Consider the following 15,780-nt stretch of genomic DNA (forward strand, 5'->3'; position numbering starts at 1 on the left):
ATAAGAGCAGAAAATCTGGAAAAACTCAATGGATCTGGCAGCATCTGTGGAGAGAGAAACAATAAGGTTGCAAGTCTATTATGACTCTTCTTTCAAGCTTAGCTGAAGAAAAGTTATACTAGATGTGAAATATTAACTCTGGTTTAAGTCTGTTATGATACATTCTCAGAACTTAACATGCTGTCAGACCTGCTGATTCTCCAGCATTTTCTATTTTGATGTTAAATGGCAGTTTTCCTTAATTTAGTCCATTAACAACGTAAGAATCTTCTCGCCTATTGCTGGTTACTCAGTGTCATATGCATCCCTGATTACTTACTCTTCCTTCAGGCTTCTTTCTTTCAATTATAGTCTCTGAATAAGATCTATTGAATTTCCTTATCTGCCTGATTGCCAGTTTATAGATTCTCTTCAACAGAAGCATAACCATAAAAAAAAGTCTCTCCTGAGTCAATCATTACTTGCTCGACAGATAAACACCAATGTGTTCTTGCATGATGAAATGAGAAAGAAAATATAGCTAATGCTTGTCTTATGTCAGTAGCTTCCAGTATTTTTAAACTGTTAACACATTGTGTAACAATAAATGACTCGTTAGTCCAGTACAAGTTTTCTTTTCCAAAGTAATCTGTTAACTTTTTAATTTAATTCCCTCATTTAGGACTATGGCAGTACCATTCTGCCACAGAAGTTTGCAAAAGAGTAATGCTTCTTAACTAATACAATGGTTTACTTTTGTGCCTTTCTTTGTAGTTCACCACTAGAAGATGCACAAGAGCTGTCCGAATTGACTCAGCTTCCCCTTCAGGTAGAGAAGCAATTAGTTTTTATTTGACATTTTCTCCTGTTGCTGCAGCCAAAATGTAACATTGAAATACCAGCTCTTCACTTTTAAAAATGTAAGTGTGCAATTACATTCAGTATTGGTTGCAGACTTCAACCTGACTGTCATCAGTGCTGGGCTTGACATTTTTTGAATCTGCTTAGAGGAGGTTGAAACAACTGCTGCAATAATAAATTGCCCCATAATTATAAGCAATTTCCCCTGATATTCCAAACATGAACCAAGATAGTTGGTTGCCAATATTTATGACAGTCCTTGGAGTCAAAGGTATTATAGTTTGTTTGGAAAACTTTTCAGGGTGTACTCGATCACTTTTTTTTCTATGGGCACTGGCAATCTTCTGATATCTTACTTGCATGACAGGTAGGAGTACTCACGAATGACTTGACCACATAAATAGTCACAACCTATATTAGTCCAATATTTATTCAGTGCCCACATATCAGATGCACTGTAGCTAATTCTGGTACTGTGGTTATTACTGCAGCTTTTCAAGTGTAGGATTATTCATGAGAGTCTAAGACTTTTCCAAACGCAAGGACAGAACATTTAAACTGATTTGTTTGATGCCACATTTGAATGTTGAATGTTGGATGATGCAGCTTTAAGACTAAAGCAATCCTAAAGGTGGATAGCAATTACACTGGTGGCATTTCAAGTACTTCAACACTGACCTTTCACTTCCACAGGAAAAATCCCGAAAATGCTAACAACTGTCAATTGGAAAGAGATATATGGCATATGACTTGCTGACAGTATTCAGAGCAAATTGTAATAAATGCTTAGCATGAATGCAGCAGAAATAAAACTAGGTTGTGTCATGAGCAAAGATGAAAAATAGCCCTAGAATTCTCTGGTATCTAGGAGATAAAAAAGAAATTTAAAACACAGAAATGTTGTAAAAAAAACAAGAGGCATGATGGCAGAGAAAAAGACAAAAGACTGATTGATACCTCTGTCAAATTGGTGAAATCCAGTGCATTTATATAACATGAATGCATATATCTTTAATGGTCGGAATAGCAGGAAAGCCCTCATTAGTCATTATTTAGTTTGAAATTATGTTGAGTATTAACACTTCATTAAAATAATAAACAGTGAAATTTCTCAAACATTTCGTATGTTTGTTATTTAACTCTTAAATTTTTTTTATTTTTAAGTTTGTCATAGGATTAAGACTACTTTGTTGGAACATCTAACTGGCAACAGTTCCCGGATGACAATTACAATATACTAAACTGCATCAAAGGTAATTTTAGTTGTGTTGTAGATTTTCTGTATATTACATTAGGATACAACATCACTGTAAATATGCAGACAGATCTCTTAAGGTCTGGAGTCTTCAGATGGTTCAATATTTCTTGGCTACATCTGTCCAAGTTTAAAATACCTTTCTCTAAATTTATGATTTACTTTTTTGGGAAACATTTACCATTGGCTGTTTAAGAACAACCTCTAGCAGTCCTTTCTTTAAGAACTGCTTGTTTGACTCCTTTATGGATCTGTCAGTGGGTGGAGTTTGTACAGCATTAATGTTGCATGATTTACATAATTTTGGTTCAACACATATGTTATAGGACCCCGATATCTTAGGTTTATGAGGCTCCTATTTCTTTCTGGCAGGATTCCTGGCAACGCATTTGTTTGACTTGCAAAGAAACCATTTTGTTTTCTGTGTGCATTGTGGTATGCCCAATGGAAAAATAACAAGCTCAATCTACTTATGCTAAATATTTTCCCAATGTGGTATTCATTAAAGATGTACAAGTTTTCATAAGAATCAAATCTGGCTGATACAACTTTATGTCTCTTAGTACAGAGTGTAAAATCTTCTATGAGAACAGTGAGCTTTGAAAGCTTTAACATGGCCAAAACTTACTTCAAAATTGTGATAATTTTATAGACTGTATTTTCTTCGATCAGGACTTAGGTATGAACAATGTAGGTGTATTCTCCTGATGCAAATCCAAAATGGGAAAGGTGACTTAACCATTGCTTATAAGGGAAATTAGGGTTTGTATTAGATTGAAGGAAGAGTCACAGATTTGGCTTGAGGAAAACAACAGACTTGAGTGGAATCAGTTCAGAATTCAGAGGACAATGCAATTGATTAATAAAGGGAAAATAGGCTATGCTTGTGGGAAACATAAAAACTGACTGCTTCAGTTGGTATGCAAAAAGAAAATATTTAGTGAAGCCAAATGTATGTTCCTTTCAGTATGATAAAGGGAAATTATAATGGAGAACAAAAAAGTACCTGACCAATTGAGCACATATTTTGGTTCTGTGTTCACGGAGGAGAACAGAAATAACATAACAGGATGACACAGGGTTTAGTGAGAAGGTAGAACTATAATAAATCAGTTTTAATATGGAAATGGTGATGGGGCAATTAATGGGATTGAAGGCTGATAAATTTCCAAAGCCTGATAATGTATATCCCACAGTACTTAAAGAAGTGGCCCTAGAATTAATGGATGCCTTGGTCTTCAGTGGAGTTCGGAACAGTTCCTACAGATTGGAGAGGAGCTAGTGTAACCTCACTAGTGTAACCTCACTATTTAAAAAGGGAAAAAAAAGGAAACCAGGAATTAAAGACCAATCAGCCTGACATTGGGGTAAGGAATATATTAGAGACCATTGTAAAATAATTAATAGCTAAGCATTTGGAAAACAGTGACAGATCAGACAGAGTCAACATGGATTTGCAAAAGGAATTCAAGCTTGGCAAATCTATTTAGATTCTTCAAGGATATAATGAGTAGAGTTGATCAGGGGACCAGCAGATGTGGTTTATTTGGACTTGCCAAAGGCTTTTGACAAAGTCTAGTAAGAGATTAGTGTGTAAAATTGAAGAACATGAGATTAGGATAGTGTGTTGAGGTGGAAGAAGAGTAGTTGGCAGACAGAAAACAGAGGATCAAATTCAGGAGGGACTTTTTTCTGAAGTGCAGGCAGCGACTAATGGGTTACCACAAGAATCAGAGTGACGACTCTAGCTATTCAACATGTATATTTATGATTTAGATGAGGGAACTAAATATAATAACTCCAGATTTGCAGATGACACAAAGTTGGGTTGGAGAATGACCCAAGAGGAGGATGCAGAGATGCTTCAGTGTGACTCGAACAAGCTGAGTACATGGGCAAATGCATGGCAGATGCAGTATCATGTGGATAAATGTGAGATTATTCATTTTGAGAGGAAAAACAGGCAAGTAGGTTATTATCTGAGTAGCCATAAATTGAGAGCAGGGAATGTGCTACAAGACCTGGATGTCCTTTTACACTCGTTACTGAAGTAACTATGATGGCTAGCATGCAATGAACAAAGCAAATGGTATGTTGGCCTTCAAAGTGAAAGGATTTGAGTACAAAAGCAGGGATGTCTTGCTCCAATTATATAGAGACTTGATCAACCGACACCTGAAATATTGTGTGCAGCTTCAGTCTCTGAAATAACTCAATAGAGGTTTATATCCTATCACCAAATCACCCTTTACTTACTTGGATCCTGGACATTGATCCAGTTCCCACAGAGCCAGCTGTCAGAGTGACCAGGATGTCTGTTACTCCTAGAATAGAATGTTCTTTGTTGTCATGCTGTCTTCCATTTTTGCAACGTCTTAGGTATAAGTACTTTGGTACAAATCTTGGATGCAGAAGTGGAACAAAAATTAGTTGCATTACTTTCCAGAGTTTAAAAAATAAGTTAGAAATAAGACATAATGAAAGGATTGACATTACAGTTGGGAAAAAAAGCTTCAAATAAACATGACAGTATAGCAGCTCAGCACAGGGCCTCTGCACGTGGTCTGACTGCCTAGGCCAGATCCCAGTCCAAAAGCTGTCCCAGCTTTGCTCCAAGCTTCCATTTGGCTCCATATTGGCTCTTGGCTGCTCCAAGATATGTCCCAGGACAGCCTCTCCCACACTAGCCTTCCCCAGGACTTGCTGCCAACGTTGCTGTATGACATGCTGCCACACTGTTCTGCGATTCACGGCCGACACTGCTCTAGGACTCAAATCATGCGCTGTTCCAGGACACTCTGCCTGCACACTATTCCAGGACTCGCTGCTCATGTGCTGCTCCAGGACTAGCTCCGTGCGTGCTGACCTGGACACAATGCCCGTGTTGCTGCCTATGCGATGTTCTGGGAGTCGATCTCTGCGTGTTGGTCCAGGATTCGCTGCCCGTGTTATTCCAGGACAGGCTGCCCATGCTGTTCCTAGACTCGTTGCCCACACTGCTCTGGGACTAACAGCCCACACTGTTCTGGGATTTGCTACACATGCTGTTCCGGGACTCGCTGCTTGCACTGTTCCGGGACTTGCTGTCTGTGCTTTCCAGGACACACTGCTTGCACTGTCTGGGGAATCATTGCTAGTGCTGTTCTGGGAATCACTGCCTGTGCTGTTCCGGGACTCGCTGCCCGCACTGTTCCAGGACTCACTGGTCGCGCTGTTCCAGGACATGCTGCCCATGCTGTTCCAGCACTCGCCTCCTGCCTGGGCCCACTGCCCATGCTTTTCCGGGACTTGCTGCCCACAGTGTTTTGGGATTCACTGCCTGTGCTGTCCTGGGACTTAGTGCCTATGCTGTTTTGGGACTCACTGACCGTGCTGTGATTAGATTAGATTACTTACAGTGTGGAAACAGGCCTTCCGGTCCAACAAGTCCACACCGACCCGCCGAAGAGCACCCACCCACACCCATTCCCCTACATTTACCCCTGCATCTAACACTATGGGCAATTTAGCGTGGCCAATTCACCTAACCTGAACATTTTTGGACTGTGGGAGGAAACCGGAGCACCCAGAGGAAACCCAAGCAAAGCGCTGTTCAGGGACTTGCTGCCCACACTGTTCATGGACTTGCTGCCCACACTGTTCAGGGACTCGCTATTCAGGGACTTGCTGCCCACACTGTTCAGGGACTCGCTATTCAGGGACTTGCTGCCCACACTGTTCAGGGACTTGCTGCCCGCGTTATTCTGGGACTCGCTATTCAGGGACTTGCTGCCCACACTGTTCAGGGACTTGCTGCCCACACTGTTCAGGGACTTGCTGCCTGCGCTGTTTCAGGACTTGCTGTCCACACTGTTCCAGGACTTGCTGCCCACACTGTTCCGGGAGTTGCTCCCTGCATGCTGTTCTGGGATTGACTGCCCGCGCTGTCCCAGGACTCGCTGCCTGTGCTGTTCTGGGACTTCCTCCTGACATACTGTTCTTATTTGCCAGTGTTGACTCCCTGATTGGATCAGATCAAGAGCTCCAAACAGGGAACTCATATTGTATGAGGTGTACCTGGCTGACCTCTTCACAATCACTACAGCCTCCTTATCTGAGAAAGGATATTCCTGCTATAGAGTGAGTGCAGTGAAAGTTTTCGACATTGATTCCTGGGATGGCAGGACTAACATTTAAGGCAAAGTTGAACCAATTATGATTATATCTGTTTGAGTTCAGAAGAATGATGGGGGATGTTATAGAAACATATAAAATTCAAACAGGACTAGACAAGGCGCATGCAGGAAAGACGTTTCCAATGATCGGATAGTCCAGAACCAGGGGTCATAATCTAAGGATACTGGTAAACCATTTAGGACTGTAATGAGGAGAAATTTCTTGACCCCGAGAGTGGTGGTCCTGTGGAATTTGCTACCACAGAAAGCAGTCAGGACCAAAACATTGTGTAATTTGAAGAAGTGGTTGGATAGAGGACTTGAGGCAAAAGAGATAAAAGGGTATGGGGGAAAAGCAGAAACATGCTATTGTGTTGGATGATCAGCCATGATCGTAATGAATGGAGGAACAACTTCAAATGGCCTACTCCTGTTCCTACATTCGATCTTTGTATGAAAGGTCATAAAGGCTCTAAGGAGGAGAGGCCCTACTGGAAGCCTGTCAACCAGAAGTCAACAGTACTGGACAAAACCATCAAAATAATTACATTACAACTTGAGAGATCAAATTTGGATGTGCCAGTAACATTTGTTAAGGTACAAAATGTAAGCTAAGAACAGCAATGCTTGTGATCCAAGCAGCACTCTGTCAAAGATCTATAAAGGCAATTGTTGTGAAACTTGCTCAAACTCTCAGACCTTTACGCAAATTTCTGAGAAAAATGACCTTTGACTCACAGACTAACATCATTATCTCCCTTTCCAAGATGGTAATTAATCAATTTGACCGAACTATAGAGACTTAGGAAAAAGGGGGGTTGATTAGGAAGAGTCAGCATGGATTTCTAAAAGGGAAATTGTGAGAACAAACTCTGGAGTTTTTTCAAAGCAGTAACAGGAAGGATCAGTGAGTATGGTATTATCCATGACTCCACGGATTTCCAGAAGATGTTTGATTCAGTGCCACACAATAGATTTGTGAGGATAGTTGTAGGTTATAATATAAACGGTAGAGTAGCAAGGTGAATTTAAAAGAATGAAAAATAAAATTTAAAGTGATGTGCAAGTGAATCAAGAGCAATTAGAGAAAAATTTGCCACAAATTAATTTGCACTTCATTTAAAAATCTGCAACACAGAGACAGCATTTATTGCCCACCCCTAATTGCCCAGAGGGAATTTCTATGGGTATGGAGTCACGCACAAGCCAGACCAGGTAAGGATGGTGGTTTCCTTCCTTACAGGGCAAATTAAAACTAGATTTGCTTTCCCCTCCTAGCAAATTACAATTGATTACTGGTCATCATTAAACTTAACTCAGGATTTTAATGAATTTTAATTCCACCAACAACCATGGTGAGATTTGAACCTGGGTTCCCAGACTTGGATCTCTGCACTAACAGTCCAGCAATTATACCACGAGATCATGGCCTCATTTTGACCCACTTTTGACTCAATTTTTCATCACTGAAATATTCTCTTAAGCTATAAAAATGCTGAATAATATAGCAATGATGCAAATATTTAGTGTTAAAAAATATACAGTTAGAATCCCTACAGTGTGGAAGCAGGCCAGTCAGCCCAACAAGTCCACACTGACCCTCTGAAGAGTAACCCACCCAAACCTATTCCTCTACATTTACTCTTGACTAATGCACCTAACCTACAAACCTTGAAACACTAAGAGCAACTTAGTGTGGCCAATTCACTTAATGCACATCTTTGGATTGTGGGAGGAAACCAGAGCTCCTGGAGGAAACCCACACTGACACAGAGAGAATGTGGGAACTCCACACAGACAGTTGTCCGAGGCTGGAATCAAACACAGATACTTGGCATGGTGAGGCAGCAGTGCTAACCACTGAGCCACTGTACTGCCCCTTGATGGATTATTGATGGATGCTGTTTAGACCAAATGATTTGATTTAATCTTTTGACCAAACACAGTCTGGAATTGTCAATTCCGGAACTGTATTCTTTGCACAGCTTCAATACAAAGCCTCGTCCTGTATTGATCTATGGAAATATAACTTCGTGAATTTAATACATTGAATCAGATTGATAGGCATTTTGACAGGTGCAATCTTTATGATGTAGATTGATTAGAATAATTTTAATGACATTAAGTAAACTTTTATTCTTGCGAGGCATCACTGTCAGTTTGAGGTTAGTATTTAATAATGCAGTATTTGAAAAGTATAATGAGTAACAATGCATCCGTGCCCACTAGCTTGAGTAACTAAGCATTTTTAATTGTATGCTATTGGAAATAGTTTGTACAATTTCTATTGTGGTCACCTTCTGGGTTACAAGAGTGGGTTTCTACAGGTAGGCCTGTAAAACCACATTCCACTGAATCCACTCAATGGGCCTTTCTCAGGAGAGGAACCTGGGTCGGACGTCCAGTCCATTCATTAGCATGCCTTTGTTCAAAAAATACCTTTTAAAAAAAGTCCAACATATGGAAACTATTGTTGAAATTTCAACTTAAGTTCGATACAAGACACCTTTATACCACACAATAAATATAGAATTAAACAAAAGCTCAAGCTGTTGCTTCAAACATAGTAAATATTTTTACCTTGCTGGCCTATTTTCTCCTGTTGCTAGGCTCCGGCTCCACTTGCTAGGAACTCCACAGGCTATTTCGCACTGCCTTTACTCTTCCTCATTGCATTGAGGACATATTGTACAGAGTTTCTGCTTTGAGTCCAATTAACAATCTGGGTACAAACTCTGTATGCAAATATGTTGGTTCATTTTCTGATGTTCTGGTGCAAGTTTCCACTCAAACTTACTTGTATGGTCAAAAATGTAAAATCTTCCATGTTCCCGTAGAATTGAACAAAATACAGTTATTTATTTAGTTTTCCTATGTAGTGTAATATATTAATTAATGTGTTTAAGAGCGGTGGCCTCCTTTAATTTTAGATATGTTCTAATAAATCTGTTCAGAGATGCAATTGCACAATTCTGGAGCAGTTGGAAATTGACCCCAGGCTCTTGCCAATCAGTATGGACCCCTATTTTCCTTCAGTTTTATTGACATGGCTTAAGATGGGTTAACACAAAATCTAAGCATTTTTAATAAGTGTTAGAATTCTCAATTATTTTTCATTATTTTTATTGTGGTTCTTTTATCAAATTTGAATTGTGAACTAAAAATGACCTGTGGACTTTAGGACAGCTTGTGGTAAAAGAAAAAACAGCAAACCAAACGAGCTTTGTTTGTTTGTGAGGCAAAGCCTCAAGGTTAATTGCTTACTGATTCTTCATTAAAAGGGTTCTAACAGACACAGTGACCCTAGGAAGTGTACTGTGTATGAACGGATATCAAACTTTGTTTATAAATGAGGTCAGTGAACTGGGTACAGCAAGTCTGGAAGAGACTCTACATTCAAGCAGTTGGCAGTTGAAGAATGGTATTTTAGATCTCAGTGGCAGTGGATCAGTCTATCAAGGTGGAATCAGAATTAAAGGTTTTGTTTTGAACAATGCCTTCTGAGAGATGGTTTTTGGCTGCTGCTGAGACAGCATGAAGATTTGAGATCTCCTTGCCTAATCTGCTGCACCAGCCTCCAGAAACCCAAAGAGTAGAAAGCTGAATTAGAGGTCCTGTCACCCTTGTCTGGGTCCCTGATTAATACTTCAGAAAAACACAGCCGAGGAGTCCACATGTATGCCTGTGGAACAGCACATCTTGAAGGTCATTTAAGTATTTGCCAGCTTTGTGTTTTTTTTTCACTTTTATTTATCCTGCAACTGCGTTTGTTTGTATGTTTTTTGAGAGAATGGGCTAAGAATAAGTATTTTTGGAAACTCTCAGCAGGTTTGGCAGAATCTGTGGAGAGAAATCAGAATTAACGTGAGCCTTCTTCAGAACCGATGCTGTCAGACCTGCTCAGAGCTTCTAGTAATTTCTGCTTTTGTTTCAGATTTCTGAAAACAAATATTTTGGGTTTAAAGCACAGACAATAATCAACTTATCATTTTGTTTAATTTTCACACTTCTTACGTTACTTTGTATCGAATAAATAGTGAAGCTTTTTGTTAAAGTTACAAAAAATAGAGTCTGGAAGTTAATTATTCGCAAAGTCTGGGTTTGGTTATTGAAAAGTGCAGTTAGGAATCTTTGGAGTGTCTATTTAGCAGTCTGGTTTAATTTCACTGTATGTGCTATGAATACAAAGTTAGAAAGGATGATTTGGTTCAGCTGTCTGTCTCTGTGTTATAACATAAGGTTGTGTAGTGCACTATCTGTAAGTATACCAATTTTAATTTACTAAACAACAAGTACTGATTTATTTATTAGTCTCATACCTCATATCAGTTGGCGAGTACCTGAAATATGTTTAATATTTAAAAGCTTTTAAAGTATTCCTAAGGCTATTGTTCTGCCTAAAAATGAACACATTTAAATTTTCTCCCATGTTAGCAAACAGGATTAAGGAAAATCCCAAAGCCTTTTCTTAGTATATAAGGAGCAAGTGGGTAACTAAAGAAAAGGTTGGCCCAATTAAGGACAAAGGAGGAAAGTTTTGCGTGGAGTCAGAGCAAATGGGCGAGGTTCTTATTGATTACATTGCATTGGTATTCATTGAGGAGATGGATATGACAGATGTTGAGGTTCGGGATAGATGTTTGATTACTCAAGGTCAAGTCAGCATAAGAAGGGAGGAAGTGTTGGGTATTCTAGAAGGCATGAAGTCCCCAGGTCCAGATGGGATCTATCCCAGGTTACTGAAGGAAGCAAAAGAGGAAATTGCTGGGGCCTTAAACAGATATCTTTACAGCATCCTTGAACATGGGTGAGGTCCCGGAGGACTAGAGAAATGTTAATGTTGTCCCCTTGTATAAGAAGAATAACAGAGATAATCCAGGTAATTATACACCGGTGAGCCTGACACCAGTGATAGGGAGGCTGCTGGAGAAGATACGGAGGAATAGGATTTATTTACGTTTGGGCTTACCAGTGATAGGCAGCATGATTTTGTGTAGGAAAGGTCATGTCTTACCAACTTAATAGAATTCTTTGAGGAAGTGACAAAGTTGAAGGGCTGTTGTAAGCCGTTTGATAAGGTTCCTCACGGTAGGCTGATGGAAAAAGTAAAGTCACATGGGATCCAGGGTGTACTAGCTAGATGGATAGAGAACTGGCTGGGTAGCTGGAGACAGAGAATAGTAGTAGAAGGGAGTTTCTTAAAATGGAAAACTGTGTCCAGTGGTGATCCATCGGGATCTGTGTTGGGACCACTGTTGTTTGTGATACACATAAATGATCTGGAAGAAGGTATAGATGGCCTGGTTAGTGAGTTTGCAGATGGCACTAAGATTGGTGGAGTAGCAGATAGTGAAGGGGACTGTCAGAGAATGCAGCAGAATATAGACAGATTGGGGAGTTGGTCAGAGAAATGGCAAATAGAATTCAATCTGGGAAAATATGAGGTGATGCATTTTGGAAGATCCAATTCAAGAGTGAACTGTAGAGTAAAATGGAAAAGCCCTGGGGAAAATTGATGTACAGAGAGATCTGGGTGTTTAGGTCCATTTTACCCTGAAGGTGGCAATGCAGGTCAATTGAGTGATCAGGATTGCTTTCCTTCATTGGATAGGGCATTGAGGACAAGAGCTGGCAGGTCATGTTATGGTTTTATAGGACTTTAGTTCAGCCACATTTGGAATACAAAATACAGTTCTGGTCACCGCATCAGCAAAAGGATGTGGATGCTTTGGTGAGGGTGCAGAGGAGGTTCACCAGGATGTTGTCTGGTATGGATGGCATTAGCTATGAAGAAATATTAAGTAGATTAGGATTACTTTCATTTCAAAGACGGAGGTTGGTCAACAAAATTATGAGAGGTGTAGACACGATGGATAGCAAGAAGCTTTTTCCTAGAGTGGGGAACTCAATTACTAGGTGTCATGAGTTCAAAGTGAGAGGGGAAAAGTTTAAAGGAGATATCTGTGGAAAGTTCTTTACGCAGAGGGTGGTGGGTGCCTGGAATGCATTGCTAGGGGAGGTGGTAGAGGCAGGCACGATAGCGTCATTTAAGATGTATCTAGGCAGATACATGAATGGGCAGGGAGCAGAGCGATACAGATGCTTAAAAAATAAGTGATAGGTTTAGTTGGAGGATCTGATTCGGTGCAGGCTTGGAGGGCCGAAGGGCCTGTTCCTGTGCTGTAATTTTCTTTGTTCTTTATTCTTTGTTAACAAAACAAATGGAATGAGCAGAGACTTTAACAGTTGACATTGTGTGGTTGGGTAACTTTGTGGCTAGTTCTAGCTTCCAGTGCAATGGTTTTTGAAATCAGCATTAAAGATCGCAGAAACACAAATTATATTTGTGGTAATACTTTGTAGATTCTCTACAGTGTGGAAACAGGCCCTTCAGCCCAACAAGTCCACACTGCCCCTCCAAAGAGAAACCCACCCAAACCCATTCCCCTACCCTATATTTACCTCTGACTAATGCACCTAACACTGTGGGCAATTTAGCATGGCCAATTCACCTGACCTGCACATCTTTAGATTGTGGGAGGAAACTGGAGCACCCGGAGGAAACCCACGCAGACACGGGGAGAATGTGCAAACTCCACACAGGCAGGTGGGAATCAAACCCAGGACCCTGGTGCTGTGAGGCAGCAGTGCTAACCACTGAACCACTGTGCCGCCAAATTTGTTGTTAAACTTCATTGATATACTTTACAGTGCTTTGGCCAATCTGCAAACAATGTGTGTATTTTCATTTAGCCTTTCCACCTTGCTACTTATGCTACATTCAATGAGTCAGTATATCTGTAGGTCTTTCTTAGCCCCAGCAGAAAATTTCAACATCAATATTTCTATCATTGTGCTTGTTATTAGTGTAGCTATAAAATGTTATCATTTGGATTAAACGGATCACACTCGAAGATATCAAAGAGGTAGTACGTATCTTAGGAATTGAATACGCTCTCATTGGTGTGAATGCATCAAAGCTCTGAGATACCTGGATGCTTTCAATCAAAGCATTGAAAGCTCTTAAAGCTATCAAAATGAAGCTCTCAAAAACATCATTTGAAACCTTTAAAGGCATCAATTGACATTGAATACAAACAGCAACCCATATATTGGAAAAAGCCAAAGCAAAGACACAAAAAGGGATTTATAATGCAAGTAAATAAATTTATTAAGCTTATCATATTGTGCAAAAATATCTACATGGCATAAAACCTAGAAGACAAACAGGACCTATGAAAACCACATGAACTATGCAAATGCATGATTTAAAAAAATCAGAAACTATGACATGGTAAGTACACTATAAGCTATAAAAATGTGAACCATACAAAGCATCTGATTCTGCTCACCATCAGTTATTAAATAATTGCATACTACTAATGAAATTAGTAAAATTGGCATTCTGCATTGTGGGCAGCCAGTCACATTTACTCAGTGGCTGTTGTTGGTACAGTAGAGCACTGACTCTTTCACATTTATAGGAAAGCTGTCACTAGTTGTTCTTACAATGCACAATTTCATTACAATGACACCACTACAAAACAGGTTATCTACACAGCTATTGATATTGTGATTGATACCTACCATTCTTGGTGGAATTTAGCTAATAATGATTGGAGTACCTCAGTCTTGAGTCCCAGAAGTGGTTGTATTCATGTCGTCATGTAACTCTGCATCTTTGCTGAGAATACTGCTGGACATATTTATGCTTTTATATAACTTTTGAGGGGGTAAAAGCATCTACCTAGCCACTGTTGCAGAAGCCCTGCTCCAGCTGCAGTGCTTGACCTCAAGGAGGCTTCATATTTCTTTCTCTGAGGCTACGGAGACATGTAGTCAGGGTGGTTAAGAAGGTCAAGAATGTGGTGCTGGAAAAGCACAGCAAGTCAGGCAGCATCCGAGGAGCAGGTGAATCAGGCTAAGAAGGTGTTTAGCACACTTGACTTCACTGCTCAGAACTTTGTGTGGAAGAGTCAGAACCTTATGTTGAGGTTGTATAGGATGTCGGTGAACCCTCTTCTGGACAATTATGTCCAGTTCTGGTCATCCTATTATTGGAAGGATATTATTAAGATAGAGAGAGCTCAGAAAAGATTTACCAGGATGTTGCCAGGAATGGATGGTTTGAGTTCTGAGGAGAAGCTGGATAGGCTGGGATGGTTTTTCACTGGAGTGTAAGAAGTTAAGGCAACCTTTCTGCAAGTTTATAAAATCATGAGGGGAGTAGATAAGTTGAATGACAGGTGTCTTTTCCCTTGGTTAGGGATTTCAAGATGAAGGGACATATTTTTAAGGTGAGAGGATGTAGATTTTTAAGGTGAGAGGATAAAAGACTCGAGCGGCACTTTTTTTGCACAGAGAGTGGTTTGTATGTGGAATGAATGTCCAGAGGAAATGGTGGATGCAGGAATAGTTACAACACTTAAAAGACATTTGGATAAGTATATGAATAAGAAATGTTTGGAGGGATGTGGGCCAAGTGCAGGCAGGTGAGATTAGTTTAGTTTGTAATTTTGGTTGGCATAGACTGGTTGGACTGAAGGGTCTATTTCCGTGCTGTATGACTCTATGGGTTCAACATAAAGTAAAAATAAAATTTGTGTCTCTAATTAATATTGTGATGTCTTAGCCACATATATGGCTCATCAGTCATTTCCATTGAACAAAGCTCTTTAGTCAAGCAGGATCCACTTGACACAGCTTTATATCAACAATCTCACTATGTCATTTTGACAAGATGATTAGTGTTGGAAATATTTAAACATCATATTGATATAGTGATGAATTCAATCTTAAATCTAAGGCACATTGTTGGGTTGGATTAGAGCAATCTTAAATTGCTCCTCATCAGTCTGCACTCAACCTGAGCTGTTTGATGTTAACAGTGGAAGTGTCGCTTTTTTCATCATTAACATAGTTTGCTGAGCATCCACAACATTCATGCATATGGGCATGAGGGGTTACAGAGAGAAAAGCAGGAGAATGGGGTTGAGAAACCTATTGAAAGGTGATACAGACTCAATGGGGTAAATGGCCTAATTCTGTTCCTATGCCTAATGGTCTTATGGTCACAACAAAAAGCCCCAGAAAAAGAAAATTGGTGCATGAATCTGCCAAGCCTGAAGGATATTCTGTCGGTCAGAAGAGAAGCAAATTCAGTTTACCATGAGTTTAGCTACTTGGATTTTTCTTTATGTCCTACCATAATGATTGCAGGCAATAAATAATTAGAAACAATGGTCAGTTGTCTAAAAATAAAACATTACATGGCTTTGGGATTCAACTATGTTTAGATGTTTAAAGATACATTGTTGAGAATTGTTTGGGAGATTTATTCGTCATGCTAGCTGTATGCCGTGAAATATAGTCAGCCACGACTTGATTCAGTTCTAGTCATATCAATGAAATATATTATTACTGTTAAGGTGCATAATCTTCAGCCATCCAGCAGTAGATGCACAGTGGTGAAGAAAATTAGAGTTGATAATGGTCTGTCTCTGGAAATTTTTTTTTCTGTCCATAATTCTT

The sequence above is a fragment of the Chiloscyllium punctatum genome, chromosome 25, assembly GCF_047496795.1.
Source record: "Chiloscyllium punctatum isolate Juve2018m chromosome 25, sChiPun1.3, whole genome shotgun sequence".
Classification (NCBI taxonomy): Eukaryota; Metazoa; Chordata; class Chondrichthyes; order Orectolobiformes; family Hemiscylliidae; genus Chiloscyllium; species Chiloscyllium punctatum.